The sequence below is a fragment of the Rutidosis leptorrhynchoides genome, chromosome 9, assembly GCF_046630445.1.
Source record: "Rutidosis leptorrhynchoides isolate AG116_Rl617_1_P2 chromosome 9, CSIRO_AGI_Rlap_v1, whole genome shotgun sequence".
Classification (NCBI taxonomy): Eukaryota; Viridiplantae; Streptophyta; class Magnoliopsida; order Asterales; family Asteraceae; genus Rutidosis; species Rutidosis leptorrhynchoides.
In genome coordinates this window covers 68,367,398-68,384,097 of record NC_092341.1, presented here as the reverse complement: position 1 = coordinate 68,384,097, position 16,700 = coordinate 68,367,398, and the positions used below count along the sequence as shown (strand labels likewise).

The following is a 16,700-nucleotide window of genomic DNA, read 5'->3' as shown; positions in this document are numbered from 1 at the left end:
ATTATGTGGATGTGTGAGTTTGCCTTAAAAAAATGACAATTGCTATTACAAGATGAATATTACCTGATAATACCTGAAAAACTTAATTCTGGCCTGCACATCGGCATAATGCACGTTCAACAATCTCAACAAACCCCAATCACCCCAAATGATTGTATTATATTTTGTGGATTTGACATCAGAAACATAAAAAGAGGTGTGAATCATTCTATTATCTACAGAAAAACGAGTACTGAAAAAGTTACTGACCTATCATGAAGATCATTGGCCGAACGCGAGTTGAAGATATAAATCTCTAGATCAATATTAAACTGTTAAAGCAACTACAGTATAGTGTATGTTTGAAACTTTGAATCATTATTTATGTAGAAGTGGAAAACGTCTTTTTCTATTTCTTTTAACTAGTGTCATCGTAAAAGGGTGGCCCTCTCGGGGTTCATAAGCAGTAGCTGTTGCATGTCCTTAGGAAGGAAATAGAAGACTACCTGCAAGTCTCCTTTGAGTTTATGGCAGATTGCTTCTGATTTATTAACACCGTCCTTAGATCGCTGCATAAAAATAATGTTATAATGAAAATCAAAAACAGGCAGTGTTGCAGAACTCGAAATTACTCGGCGAGTACTCGGTCAAACTCAGCCAAAACTCAAGATTACTAAGAGCATCGGTCAAAACTCGGAATTATCCGTAACTCGAAAAAATACTCAAACTTGGTCAATATTGGTCAAAGTCAAACTTGATCAACATCCGAGTCCTCACTGCCTAAAAAGTCCTGAACGAGTCTCCGAGTAGCAATTTTTGCAACGTCTTGATTATACCTAGCAATTGAGACCCATACTTTCAAATTTGGGTCAATTGGGTCAAGAGTTTAGGTCGATAGGGTCTTGAGAAAAATTAGGTCTGACAATGTAAATCAAAACTTAAAATAAAAGTCCAATGGGGTTCCCTCCAAACTATTGGATCATATACAAAATAAAAAGGAACAGGTCTAATGGGTATCAATTCCCAAACCTCAATAAATATAAATAGGTCTAATGGATATTGTGAATTGGTCAAATGGATCAAACATAACAAGTTTCATCCGCCAAACATTTATAAAACAGTCATGGTTATATCATCTATTATGTATATTAATATTAATTAATATTTTCTTATATATATATATATATATATATATATATATATATATATATATAGGGGCAGGATCAATGGGGAAGTAACCAAGCGGGGGGAAGCAAAATTATTTTTTTTTTCTTTTTTTTGAAATTTTTTTTTCCGGCATCAAGATCACACGAAAATATGAACATTTAGAAGAGACACTTCGTGATGAATGTTATTATTTAGGCGGGAAAATGATCGACAAAAATAACATTAAAGATAATATTGTTCGTGAAAAATATGAACGTTTTTTTTTCATGTTTCGTGAAGTAAAATTTAGCCCGATTTAGAGTTTAGGGTTTGGTGTTTTAGGTTTATTCCATAAACCCAAAACACCAAACCCTAAACCCTAAACTCTAAACCGTTCGTATTAAAAACTCAATCTAAATCCTAAATCTAAACCCTAAATCTAAACCCTAAACCCTAAATTTCTAAACCCTAATATCTAAACCCTATAAACCCTAATATCTAAACCCTAATAGCTAAAACCTCAACATACGCTCGAAAAACACGATAATTGTTATATATTACTTCTTCGAGCGTTTTCCCGACAAAAATAAAAACATTTATCACAAAGTGTCTCTACTAAATGTTCATATTTTCATCCCATCTATAATGTTCGTGAACAAAGTTTTTTCAAAAAACGAAAAAAAAAAAAATTTGCTTCCTCCCGATTGGTTACTTCCCTCTTGATCCTACCCCTATATATATATATATATATATATATATATATATATATATATATATATATATATATATATATATATATATATATATATATATAGTGGTAGGATCAAGAGTGAAGTAACCATTCGGGGGGAAGCGGGGGGAAGCAAAAACTTTTTTTTTTTCGTTTTTTTGAAAAAACTTTGTTCACGAACATTATAGATAAGATGAAAATATGAACATTTAGTAGAGACACTTTGTGATAAATGTTTTTATTTGGCGAAAAAACGCTCGAAGAAGTAATATATAACAATTATCTTGTTTTTCGAGCGTATTTTGAGGTTTTAGCTATTGGGGTTTAGATATTAGGGTTTATAGGGTTTAGATATTAGGGTTTAAAAATTTAGGATTTAGGGTTTAGATTTAGGATTTAGATTGAGTTTTTAACACGAACGGTTTAGAGTTTAGGGTTTAGGGTTTGGTGTTTTGGGTTTATGGAATAAACCCAAAACACCAAACCCTAAACCCTAAATCGGGCTAAATTTTACTTCACAAAACATGAAAAAAAACGTTCATATTCTTCACGAACAATATTATCTTGAATGTTATTTTTGTCGATCGTTTTCCCGCCTAAATAATAACATTCATCACGAAGTGTCTCTTCTAAATGTTCATATTTTCGTGTGATCTTGATGCCGAAAAAAAAAATTCAAAAAAAACGGAAAAAAAAAATTTGCTTCCCCCCGCTTCCCCCCGATTGGTTACTTCCCCATTAATCCTGCCCCTATATATATATATATATATATATATATATATATATATATATATATATATATATATATATATATATATGGGGGAGATCGAGGGATAAGTGGTATTTTTGAAATAAGGGGATAAGTAAAATGAGATTTTTATATCTTTTACATTAGAGCTCCAATTTAAAAAAAAAAAAAAAAATTCCGTAATCTACTGACATTTTGTAGATTCATAAATTTTTTTTTTTCAACAGGAGCTTAAAATGCACCTGATGCATGTTAACGTTTTTTGAGGTTATTTTGAGTTTTTTTTAGGATTTAGCCCGACTTAGAGTTTAGGGTTTAGGGTTTTCGGGTTTACGGCTCCGTAAACCCTCAACCCTAAACCCTAAACCCTAACCCCTAAACTCTAAACCGTTCGTTTAAAAACTCGTTCTAAAACCCTAATTTCTAAACCCTAAACCCTAATTACTAAACCCTAATTACTAAACTCTAAACACTGTTTTTTTTTAATCAAAAGTAATTTTTTCTTTATTTTTTGTTAAGATGCATCTGTTGCATGAAAGGCAGTTAACATGCATCAAACAGCATCAAAACAGCGGATAACATGCATCAGATACATCTTAACGTTGCAGTTGAAGGGGAAAAAAAAATTTCTGAATCTGCACACTGAAAATAGATACCAGCAATTTTATTTTTTTTAAAATCGGAGCTGTAAAACCCGAGATATAAAAAATCACAAAATCACTTATCCCCTTATCCCACTTATACCTACTTTTATATATATATATATATATATATATATATATATATATATATATATATATATATATATATATATATATATATATATATATATATATATATATATATATATATATATATATATAAAATAACTAAAATAATATAATAAATGTAAAAGTATATGACCCGTTTTGGACCCATATGACCTGTGACCCGTTTCGACTCATTACCCAACCCGACTCAACTTATTTGGAGCCGTGTAAAATTTGACCCGTTCGTCCCATGACCCATTTCAATCCAAAGCCGTTTTGACCCGTTACCCAACCTGACCCGTTTTTCAGATATAGCCTTGATACATACTTTAATGAAAGGGCTTCACTACTAAAACCAAATTCAAAAATATTTTCGACTACAATTGGACTCACATATATGTTGTAATGATTACTGCTTCATACAGAATGTAGATTAACTTATATATGAATTGACATATTTCCATTAAATAAATGAAAAGAGAAACATTGGCATAATGATCATACATTTTGAAGAGGAATAACGAAAATCACAAAGAAGATGCCTTTCAATTGCATTAAATGTTTCAACGATTTCCAACTCGGATGATTTGTTGATAAACACTTGTATGTCAGCATTTATTCTTGCTTGCCTCCATAATCTGTGTTGTTCTTGCTCAGCCACAGATCGCTTTCTTTCAAACCACTGCTTAAAGTTGTGCCCATTCATAAACCGCCTGAATACGCGCGAAACTTATTGATGTCGATAAACAAGTTAATTTTACAAATGAGTTTAGTTGGTAAAAAGTTGATAAATGATTGAGAAAATTATAGAATAAATCCTTACCTGTAGATATCTAGCCAATTAGATCGCATCCTCTTCGACAGAAATTTCCCACGACCTTGATAGATAAGCTTCCAAAAAATTCATCAGCATCAAAAGCAGATAACGGAGGAAGATCACCAAATGGAGATGATCCAACGGACGGCGTATTAGCTCTAAAATAAGGCCCAAAAAGCGCTAAAAAGTTGGTCGTCAGCTCCAAAAAATGGTGCCTCAATATCTCATTATTAACAACCGATATTGACTCTTCTACCCTTGGTGACAACCCTGCATGAACAAGTCGATTCAAATAGACGTGTCGAGTTTAGTAATCGGTACGTAACAACTCCAAACCGCTTCTTTATGTTTCGTCATGAGACAAAGTGGACCATCTCATCTCATTTTCATAGCGCTTAATATATTCGACGGAGAAAATTTCTTCAAGTTTAGTTGTGAAAAATTTACACCTTCGGGTTGGCCCGAAAGTCTCCCGGTTGAGGCCCGAGAAGAAAACGTGAGTCGGGTCGAATTCAGACCCGGGCTTCCGACAGACACTATGTGGGGTATGTTACGAAGCGATTTCAAGAAAAACAGATTTGTGACACCTAGAACCATCGGAGGGAAAACATCGTTTTCTTGGAGTGAATTTAAACGAGCGAAATGAGGATCGTGTATGGTGAAATACGGCTGGAAATCGACACTAACGAAAAGTAGAGCAATTAAACTACCTAAACTAGCAACGGCTTCACAACATTGTGAAGGCGTTGGGGATATAACTAAAATCGGCTCACCAATAAGTAACAATTCCCATAAGAATCAAAAATTGCAATAATGGTCCCTTAAAGATCCCGGAAACATCTTAATCGTGAAAAAGACCGTGTGGGATTGATTGGTTTGTAGGAAGAAGTGGGGCCATGGATGAGGCTGACGCATCAAATGACACGTCAGCATCAACCAATAAGCTATGGACAGGTGGCAAGTTGACCTTAACTGTTGCATTTCCTATAGGAAGTTCATTAGTTGACCCGGTAAAGGTGGAGCCCACGTTGACATAGAAGTAGCAACACAATCAATAGCTTTTCGTCCGATATCAAAATGCAACAGGCCCGTAATTTCTAACAAAGGTTTAAACAGACTCGAATAGGGACTGTGTGACAAAATTACAACCGATTTTGTTCACCTCCTCGTTTTAATCTCTCGTCATGCCTTTGTCTATTAAATACAAAACCATACAAATATTTAGAACCATAATTCGAAACTTTCGGTACCTTTTCAATGTTTTTAACTAAAAAAACTCCCCGCCTTTGAATTCTGAAGAAAAACATGCAGTCATGGATGCTTGATCTGTTATGGTGTTGAGAAACTGAATCTGGGAATGAACTAACCGCAACGTCGAGTTCCTCTTCAGGAGTAAGACAACCGGGTGGATAACACTCTTCGATAAGCTGACCTGATCAAGATCAAACCTAATTAAACATAACGCAACAATTCATCGTTGTACAGATTCCAACTCAACGTTTGTATTCGGTTCTGTCCTTGCAGAAAACGATGGAGATTTGCTCATTATCAGCTAACATAGATAACAAAAGCTGTTGTTTCAATATATCGATTTCACACCTATCTCGATCATCATCTAGCTCCAACTAACTTCAATGTGTATAGTATTTGCATTCGTTAAAAGCAATATAATCCGTAGTAGTGTGGAGGAAATAAATTCAGAAATGCTGCAACAATTACAAAGATTATATAAAACTTAGGTATACTTCATAATTACAAGTTTGAACAAACTTACAAATTTAACACTAAAAAATGTCACTGACAGAAGATAACAAAATACAATCGAACCAAAAGCAACCAAGATTCAGAAGCAGTTAGGTACCCTAAAACTAAACAAAGAGCCTAAGCTAACTAAGCCCGAGCCTTGAGCAACCAAAACACTAAAACGTACATGTGATATAAACAACAAACCACATCCAACTACTGTCGATATATGAACTAAATATATCAATGGCATTCATCAAAAGTTCATTAAAAAGCTACTGAATACAAGGAATACATATCTATCATGCATGCATCATCATTGCAACTAACATATTATATGATTTCAGCTTACAAAAAGCACTTAAGCTTGAAAAACAACATAAAAAGAACAACTTCATACACAAGTAGAGTAACATAAATTAATAAAAATGAGCATTTCACATTCTGAAAATTTATAAAAAGCCACAAGTTATTAATCATCACCCAATTACAAGTTTAAGACGAAAGCCTTAATTAATATTGAGCTGAATTCTACCAGTGACACAAAATGACAAAACCCTAATTTCTGTCCTAAATCAGTCAACGGCACAAAGACCAATATTTATTTATAAATCTAAACCCTAAACGATTGTCTAAAGCATCAACAGCACAAAAACACTAATTAATAATGAGGTAAATCTATCAATGGCAATGAAACCCTAATTATAATTTTGAACCCAAACTGAAGGTCTAAACATATCAATTAGACCAAAACCCTAAATCATACAGAAGTAACTCTATGAATGACCAAAAAAAAGCCCTAATTACGTAAATATAGAGCAAAAGGATCGAAAATTTGAGCAAAAAACACCAAAAACGAACGAGAATTTTGATCGAAAAAAATTTGGACCATTTCTCGATTTGTGCGTGTCATCCTTGCGCAGGGGCCATGCTAATCTTCTCTGTATCGTTCCAATTTTATCGGATGTCCCCGAAGGGACGATAGTAAGGGCTCGCCTGTGTTTTATAAACTTATAGATGAAGGTATTTCTGGTCGATGTGGGACTAGCTACAGTTGCCTAACCAAACTATCTACAGACTACACAGTAAATCTCAACTTTTTTGAAATTTTTTATAAATAAAATAAAAACACACTTCTTTTTTTTTTTTCCTTTCCTTTTATTTTTCTCAATAAAATTTTTTCTCAATAAAATACTTATAACCTATTTTATTTAGTACTCCGTATTTTATGTAGTATTTCATAATGTAAAGTTTATTTATTTATTTTTTTTTTGAACAGCTTCATAATGTAATTACATTTGAGTGCTTCTAGTTTCATCAATCAACTAAAATATATGTATGTATGTAGATAGTCGTTATCTCATACGGAATAACTTATTTAATATGTTGTTGATCATATACATGTGAACAATATATGTGACGAAACTTTATTAGAGGTACATAAAACCAGACTTGATGGATTAGGCTTCATATTTCAACGGGTTATGTTTCAATTGTCGTGTGTCATTATGAAATACCCGCTAGGGTTATGTGTTGTATTATGTATATCATCATAAATCATAATATATGGAATACGAGTAGAGTTACAATATTATATGATAAACCTAATACTAAACAAAATGATCAACTATCAAACACACTCCTGGTAGTCAGAGCGAGAGGTCGGAGCGAGAGGCTCTTGAATGCTCTGATTGGAACAAAAATCCAAAATAGTCGAGTACACAAACTCTTTTCTAAATATGCAAAGGGATGAGCAGACGATACATGCAATAAACGCACGTGACCGATGGCAACACGTTCCCTTGAGCAACAAGATGAACCTTGTACCTAACCAGACGATCTTGAAAATCAAATTTGTTGCGGTATAACCAACGACAATCAACAATGGTATCTCTAGCAGAACTATGAACAAGCTTCCACATATTATTGGAAAGCAAAGCAAACACATCCGAGATTAATTTCATGGTTGTAAAAAGGAAATAAATCAAAAGAAGGATAATTAGTTCGTTTTTACATACAAAACAAAAATAATCTCATTTCCTTTAAAACGGACAGAACAAAGTTCGAGGTAAAGAAAACCAACAACTTTGTATATCGTGTGGCTCGGGTTGGATCGTTCCATTCCCATATGTGTATCCTGGCAGGAGCAAAGTTCTTGGTTGGATGACTTGCAAGCAGACGAAGAGGCAATGAAGAACATCTTGGTAATTTTAGCGACTACTCTTTGGACTATATGGAAGCTGCAGAATAGTGTTGTTTTTGGGTCTTCTTCTATCCAGAAAAAACAGGCGCTTTAATTTTATTCGTGATATTTCATTTTATTGGTAATGTAATAGAGGTCCTAAAAATTTAGTTGAAAAGTCTGGCTCCAAAAGCTTGTGTAATATTTGTATTTTTTTTCACCTATGGCCTTGCTAGGGGTTCTCATTAAAATCAAAATATCGTTTGAAATAAAAATGGCTCGTAGTTCGTGAATATTTACATTTAAGAAATAAATCAAGCTAAAAAAACTAATCCACAAAGAAAACAAGCGCAAAAGTAGTTGTTTGTGTCTTTGTAGTTTGTAAACTAAAAACGAAAGCTAAAACCAACACCTTTGAGATACGTCGACAATTCGTTGACTTTTAAAAGAAGCAAGCAGCGGTTAACTATAACCCATACAAGAAATCCATAACAATGTCACGAATTGAATTTCGACGTAATAAAACAACGGGGTAATATTAGTGACTCTGTAGAGCCGCAATAACTCTACGGCATCAAAAGTAGATGGTTTATCGTAAATCCAATAGAGCATTGTACGAAACCAGACGAATTAAAGTGAAAGATATTCTCTCCTCAATATAAAACATAAAACGATTGACGAATTCACTATTTTAATGAATGCGTGCAAATTAACTTTAAAAAGAGCTTGAGGCACGTGTGTCCGTTCATCAGATATTTACGTTGGAGTCTGACTGGCCGAAGAAGGGACTGTAAAACGCAAGTTGTTGTGTTGATGAAGTGTAAGTGTCATTTAAGTCATAAGTCGTGTCCTGCAATCAACAAATGTCCATATGCCTTATATTTAACAATGGATCATGATTATGATTGCTTCACAACATAAGGCCACATATGCTTGCTTCCGAAGAAAACGTTGGGACATGGAGAAAAGAGAAACGAGGATTGAAGGAAACAGAAACGGAGTAAAAACAAAGTAGTATCCTGACTACCGGTGAGATGTTGTTGACTGGAGAAGAAAAGAACAAAGGTGGGTTTTTCTTTTCTTTATGAATTCTCAAGCTACTAGCCTAGAGGTAAAGGGATGTTGGTTGATGAAGATAAGGACATCAAGTAGCTTGATTTTTGTTAGCGAAAAACGATAATATAAATTAACGGATTCGAAGATCAACCAAGTACTAAACCTAATCAACGGGAAACAGAAGAGTAGTCTAAAACCAAAGTGCATCAAACTCTAAAACCAAACTAAAAAAGTTGACTCTAAAATAACATCTAACCTCTAATCGGATGGAGACTTCTAAATCTTTGTTAAAGATCCAATATTAATCCAAGTGCACTACATGCCTTGTCTAAACAATCTCTCGTATCATATATTCAGGAATCAACGCGACTCAGATATTTAACAGTATTCTGTATGGGTTTTCATCGGTTCGGTTCGATTTTCGGTTTTATTCGGCTCGGTTTTGTCGGTTTTGATTATTTTGGGACCAAAACCATGCCGAAAACCGATTTTGAATTCACTTCGTTTTCCGTTAAAATCGAAAAACCGATAATATCATAATTTAATCAAAATAAACATAAAAATTGACTTCGGTTTTCAGTTTCGGGATTTTAAATTGATTTATAGTCTATATAAATTAATAATGTATTTAGTATATTATTAGTCAATTTCGGTTTTGAAATCAGTATTTTAAGCGAATTCAAAAAACTAAAATCCTAAGATAAGAGGAGGGTATAGAAGCATATTTAGTTGCATGTAGGAGTAAGTCTACCCTATAAAGCGTCGCCGCATTGGGGAGTGAGGAGATCCGACGTCAAGTGCAGAAATTGCTGTCGAATGGCATTAAGGCTCAGTTTATATCGTTTTACTTATGGTAGCGTGCCCAAGGAGAATTATAGACTATCAGGTAGGTTAGGTCTCTTTTATTCTTTTATTCTGGCATTCAAAACATGGGCAAGGTGACTAGACTATACCGGATTAACATGGATATGTTTAACAATCTTAATGGTAGGCTGGTTTGGTTTTAGATGGTATTAAGTCGTTAGTTTGGGCTGATTGGATTTGAAAACTAAACCGAAAATTTGTTACTACTATTTAAATTTAAAAACAAATCAATCTGATTTTTTATTAGTATTCCGAGCCTAGGCCGAGTGCTTGCTACCAGGTCATGATCAAGTTCTTCCGGCTTGTAGTGAATATATATTTGTATTTTTTATTTATTCATTCAGGAAATCCCACCTAGTGAATATCACAACCTTTACGTTAACAACGCAATAACAACGATTCCGATTTAAGCTTTATTTAAGCTTGATCTCTTCAGATGGCCCCCGATTCCGATCAACAACGCAATAACAAATCCCTTTCAACCTTTTTCATCACCAATTTCCCCCACCACTTTACCTCTTCAGACCTTCGTGAGCTGTTTTCATGTTTTGGAGCGATTGCAGATGTATACATCGCAAGGAAATTATCAAAATTGAATAAACGATTTGCCTTCATTCGTTTCCACTCTCTAGCATCGAATCGTAACCTAGACAAAGAGGCTGCGTCGATTTGGGTAAGCAATTTCCATGTCTTTGTCTCTCGTGCACGTTTTGACAGGTCTTCCAATTTTAAACCTAATCGTACACAAGCTACTCCTGTTAACCCCACGCTTGCAAACCACAATTCCAGTCGTGTAAATCGTGTTAATCCACCTCCCATAAACTCTTATGCATCTGCCATTATTGGCAATCGTTTGGATGCTCAGATTCACACACCTCTGAAACGGATCTCTATTGTTAATGAGGAATGTCTTCAATTGGAAAACTCTGATCTGATCCTTTTGGGTAGAGCAAAAACACCAACCCAAATCCCTTATCTCAATCGAATTTGGTTGGATGAAGGTTTTGACTACCTTTCTGTCCGCTACATTGGTGGGGATTGGGTTTGGATTGAATTCCCTAACATCGAATCCGTTTGGAACTTTAAGAAATGCCTTGCAATACATAACACCCTTGCTGATATTTTGCCTTACTCTGAAACTTTTTCTGTTAAGGAGCGTGCAATTTGGATCGAAATATCAGGTTTACCGATTCGTGCGTGGACTGCACAGGCTTTTAAGAAAATTGCCTTTCGTTTTGGAAGAGTCCTCTTTCAAGATACTGACATCAATGATAAAAAAGGAGCAGGAAAAGTTTGTATTCTATCCACAAACTTGAACCTTATTCACGAGAAGACTTTGGTCCCGGTTGCAGATAAAGAATATTCTGTACTTGTGAAAGAAGTAGCTGACTGGAATCCGACTATTTTGAAGGCACAAGTAGATTCGAATGAAGAAAAATCTGATGATGAGGACCATCAGAACTTTAAAGTTCTCTCTGATGATTCTAGTAGCGACGATATAGAGGAAGGTGAATACGTCAATGATTCTTTTGATTTGTTGGGGCAACCACACACATTTCAGTCCATTCCCAAAGTGCAACCTCAAGGCGAGCAGGATTTCAATCAGTCTGTTGCCAACTCTCCTAATATCGGCTTTAATAATTCTGGTATCAATGAAAAAAAGGAACAACCTGTTCCCGAGGAATGTAATTCTCAGCCTCAAGACGGTAGTAGCTTATCCAAAGCACCTGGTTTTAGTGGAACGAAACAAAATAATGGGAACCCAGTTTTATCAACCGAATCAACGGGAAATAACAAGTCTCCTTCGGTCAACGTGGACGAAGTGCTCTGTGAAAAATTAGATAACTATATCACTTTTGGGAATTCCTTAGGCTATGACATGAAAGGTTGTCAAAGAGATCTCAAGAAACTGCTTGCTAGTTTGGGTGCTCATAACTCTGTTTAATGAATACGTTGTCAATTAATCTTGGTGGAGGGGTGAGATCATTAAACAAACAAAAATGGGTGAGAAGTCTTTGCATAGATCATGGTATTGTCGTTTTGGGTATTCAAGAAACGAAACTTACTCAACTTGATATTTTTGTCGTTAAATCGCTTTGGGGTAACTCCCTTTTTGAGGTGGCTTCTTCTAGTGCCCGTGGTTGTTCAGGTGGTATTTTAACCATTTGGGACCCTACTAGTTTTGTGAAGAAAAGGATTCTTTCTTTCGATAATTTCCTGATCGTTGAAGGTTTTAGAAAAGGTTTTCAAACTCCCTGTTTTCTTATTAACATTTATGCTCCTCAACAAAGACCTAAGAAGATTCTTTTGTGGTCCTATTTATCTTCGTTTATGGCTAATAATATTGGTGAATTCTTACTTTTTGGTGACTTCAATGCTGTTCGGGCTCCTCATGAACGAGATGGATCTTCCTTTTGTCACCTAACTGCAGGCGACCTCAATGGCTTTATTCTTAACACTAGCTTAGTGGATATTCCTTTAAGCGGGCGTAAGTTTACTCGTTCCAATAAATTTTGCAACAATAGAGCTCGGTTGGATCGGTTCTTAATGTCTTCTGACTGCTTTAATGATTGGCCTTCAATGGTTGGTAGAATCCTGCCTAACTTGTGGTCGGACCATTGCCCGATTATTCTAACTGTCGACAAGTCTGACTTTGGCCCGATCCCCTTCAAGATCTTTAATTCTTGGTTTTGCATTGACGGTTTTGACCAAATTGTTGTTGCTGCTTGCGATGAATTCGATGCTTCATATGCATGTTGCGACGTAAATTCTTTTGTTTACTTTAAAGACAAGTTGAAATTTCTTAAAGGTAAGCTGAAGGTGTGGCATAAGTCGAAAAAAGATGTGAATTTTGTTGATCGATCTAATTTGCTTACCCTTATTGATAATATTGATTGTGAGCTTGATAATGGAGGTGATTCCGCTACTCTTTTCCCTCGTCGTATTGAGGCCTTAAACAATCTTTTACGCATCAACAAACTTGATGCGATGGATGTAGCTCAGAAGAACAAGAAACAATGGATTCAGTTTGGCGACGAAAATTCGGCTTTCTTCCATTCTTCTATTAAGAGGAAGAGAAAAAAGCTTGCTGTTCCTGGCATCATGTATAACGGAGTTTGGGAGGCTGACCCGTTGGCTGTGAAAGGCGCTTTTCTTGACTGTTTTAAAGAGAAATTTATGCGCGTAGATTGTGTTAAAATCATTAGTCCAAGTTCTCACCTTTTGAAGCTGACTCCTGCTACTGCCGATACTATTGAACAACCTTTTTCAGCTTTTGAAATTAAGCGTGGTGTTTGGGACTGTGGAGATGATAAGGCTCCTGGCCCGGATGGTTTCTCGTTTCGCTTTATTAAACATTTTTGGTCTGTTCTGGAGCCTAATATTACTGATTTCGTTGAAAACTTTTATGCATCAGGTCACTTTCCAAAAGGTTGCAACTCATCCTTTTTCACCATGATCCCGAAGGTTGATAATCCGTTGTTTGTCAAAGACTATCGCCCGATTAGCTTGATTGGCATTCAATATAAGATCCTAGCGAAGATTCTTGCTAATCGTCTTGCTGGGGTCATCGATTATATCATTAGTCCAGAGCAAACTGGTTTTATTAAGGGACGTCAAATTCTTGATGGACCTTTAATTATTAACGAAGTCATAGACTGGTGCAAACGTCGCAAGAAAAAGGCCATGATTCTCAAGGTGGATTTTGAAAAAGCCTTCGACTCAATAAGTTGGGATTTTATTTTTTCGATGCTTTCTTTCCTGGGATTCGGTAAGAGATGGATTATGTGGATCAAAGGATGCCTCACCTCCTCTTGTGCTTCCATTCTGGTTAACGGTTCTCCTTCTGAGGAATTTCGTATCGGTCGTGGATTGAGGCAAGGAGATCCCCTGTCTCCGTTTCTTTTTATTATTGGTATGGAAGGGCTTCATGCGGCTATCCAAGATGCCATGGACGCAAGCTTGTTTGCGGGTATTCGTATTGGCAATCGTAACACCTCCTGTCTCCTTTCACATTGTTTTTTTGCAGATGATGCTCTTTTCGTGGGAGAATGGAATGACGATAACATATGCAACTTGATAACCTTGCTCGAGTGCTTCTATACTGTTTCTGGCTTACGTATAAATATTCATAAGTCAAACTTGTTAGGGATTGGCATTCCTCAAGATGAAGTGATTCGTGTGGCTTCTCTTATTGGGTGTGCTCATTCTCCTCTCCCTTTTAAGTACTTAGGCTTTCCCGTGGGTGCTAACATGAGTCGTATTGACAATTGGTCCCCGGTTCTTGATAAAGTCGAGAAAAGACTTGCATCGTGGAAGGTTAATCTATTATCTTATGGCGGTAGACTTACCTTGGTGAAGTCGGTTCTTGGCACTCTTGGTACATATTTTTTTTCGATCTTTAAAGCCCCAAAGAGTGTTATTAATCGCCTTGAATCTATTCGTGCAAATTTCTTTTGGGGTGGTAATCCGGGCGATAGAAAGATTCATTGGGTCAAGTGGGATGACATTTTGAAAGAAAAAGATAAGGGCGGTCTTGGTGTGATTAGCATGGAATCTCTCAACAATTCTCTTCTTTATAAATGGAGGTGGCGTTATGTCCATAACAAGAACCAAATTTGGGTCAAAATTATTCAAGCTATTCATGGTGTTCAACCGGATGGCCTTTATCCTTGCATCACGCGTGCTCCTGCTACTTGTTGGGGCAAAATTAACAGTTGTCTTTTATCTTTGCACTCTTTGCAGGTTATTCACCCTTCAATCTTGTCCATTCATGTTGGAAATGGTCTTCATACTAGATTCTGGATGGATAGATGGTGTCATGATTCCACTCTTGGTGCTCTTTTCCCACGTCTTTTCTACCTTGACGTGAATAGGGAATGCTTGGTTTCTGATAGATGGCAGAACCTTAATTGGGTTTGGCAATGGCGAAGAGGTGTTCGTGGTGGGGCAGAAGCTGATCAACTCACTTCTCTTTGCAACTTATTGGAGAATGTTTCATGTACGGATAAGGTGGACAAGTGGGTTTGGTCTCTTACTTCTGATAATGTGTTTTCGGTTAGCTCTCTTCGGCATATTTTAGATAGCTCTATGGACGTCTCCCGACACACGTACTGGAATAAAGTGATCCCTTCTAAAGTCCTTATTTTTTATTGGCGCCTTTTGCTTAATAGATTGCCCCATAAGAAGAATTTGCAGGCCCGAAATGTGTATTGTTCTACTTTCTCGTGCTCTGATTGCGGATTTTTCTTGGAGGATTCGAACCATATTTTCTTTCATTGTCAGTCTGCTTCTCAAGTGTGGAGTTTTGTTGCTTCATGGACCGGTATTTCCCTGCCTAGGTGGTCAAATGGGTTGGAGCTTCGGAATTGGCTAGCTTCGGCCTCCCCAGACCCAAAAGTTACGCTTGTTTTACACTGCATCTGCATCGCATCTCTCTGGTCTATTTGGAGGCTCAGGAACGATATTGTCTTCAGCTCCGGTTTGTTCAAGAAGAGCCATCTTTTAGACTACATTGTTGTTAATGCTTTTGATTGGTTATCCTCTAGATCTAAGTTATTTAAGATCGATTGGAATGTTTGGCTTCAATTTCCTTTGAACATTTTGTAATTTTTTCCTAGCTTCTTGCTAGCTTAATTTAATTCTGCCGTTCTAAAAAAAAAAAAACAACCTTTACGTTAAAGTAATTGAAATTGAGAGAACATGGTGATTTTGCAATTAAGCAATTATTGGAACACTTTTATTGGAATATTCTTTTCTATGTGTAGAATTTACAATTAAACAGTGGCAAATAATATCAGGGAAAGTTCAGTTAAATTGAAAATCAAGATTATCGTTGATTTTCTAGTTTTTGTTTAAAAATTTTGTTGCGTTTAGTTTCACACATTCTACTGAAATACATTTAAAAACAAAGCCAGCAATTTGAAATTATCTCCAAACACGGATCATCATGAAAACGGTGTGAAATTCGCATACATGTTTGACAAACCTAAGTTCAGTGATTTCGTCGGTGATGCAGCAGGTAGCTTCTACTTTTGGTCAAATAAAGTTCCCATATTTACTCTTTTTTTTAACGGCTAATTCGACATTGAATTTTTTCATTTGTCACCCACACTTGCGTTAAGAGGAAACTCTCCACATATCATCGCCGAATTGGATACCCGGTGTGCTTTGGATTAAACCGAGTGGCTTAGGGCATACAACTTTATTCACCACAACAGAATCCTTATGAAAACCTTCCCTGGATTCAAGCTTGCGCCAACTAGGACTCAGATTCAACCCAGAGCTTATACCACTTAGGCAACGCCTCGGTAGTTCTATATTTTCTCTAAATATACAAACCGATAATTTTATTTACTCTAAATATACAAACCGAATACAATCCTTCCTTGAGCAAATATCATGTTTATATAATCATTCGACTATTTATTTGTAGGTGTTAGCGTCTAAATAAAAGAGTTCATTAAGATCACAACCAAGTTATGTGCAACATGGCAGGGTCAGATCATATGACAATATGAGGTTGATGTGAAACTCAGTTAACACAGAGAGTTGTACATCAATGCGAATATTGTTCTGAGTTTGATTGTGTTAAGCATAAACATATTATGACCACTGAACTTCTACAATACATGCAGTCACCACAAAAATCAAAACTGGATACTAACAGTTGCGCCTATTCCAAAAAA

General features: G+C 35.9%; 1 non-coding gene and 1 pseudogene across 1 annotated transcript; both read right to left on the bottom strand.

Annotated features, from left to right (window-relative positions):
- Positions 1-319: 319 nt before the first annotated feature.
- On the bottom strand, positions 320-6,936 carry LOC139866267 (uncharacterized; annotated as a pseudogene).
- On the bottom strand, positions 6,790-6,892 carry LOC139869657 (U6 spliceosomal RNA). Its single transcript, XR_011766243.1, has one exon. It is a non-coding gene; the product is annotated as a U6 spliceosomal RNA (small nuclear RNA).
- Positions 6,937-16,700: the final 9,764 nt, after the last annotated feature.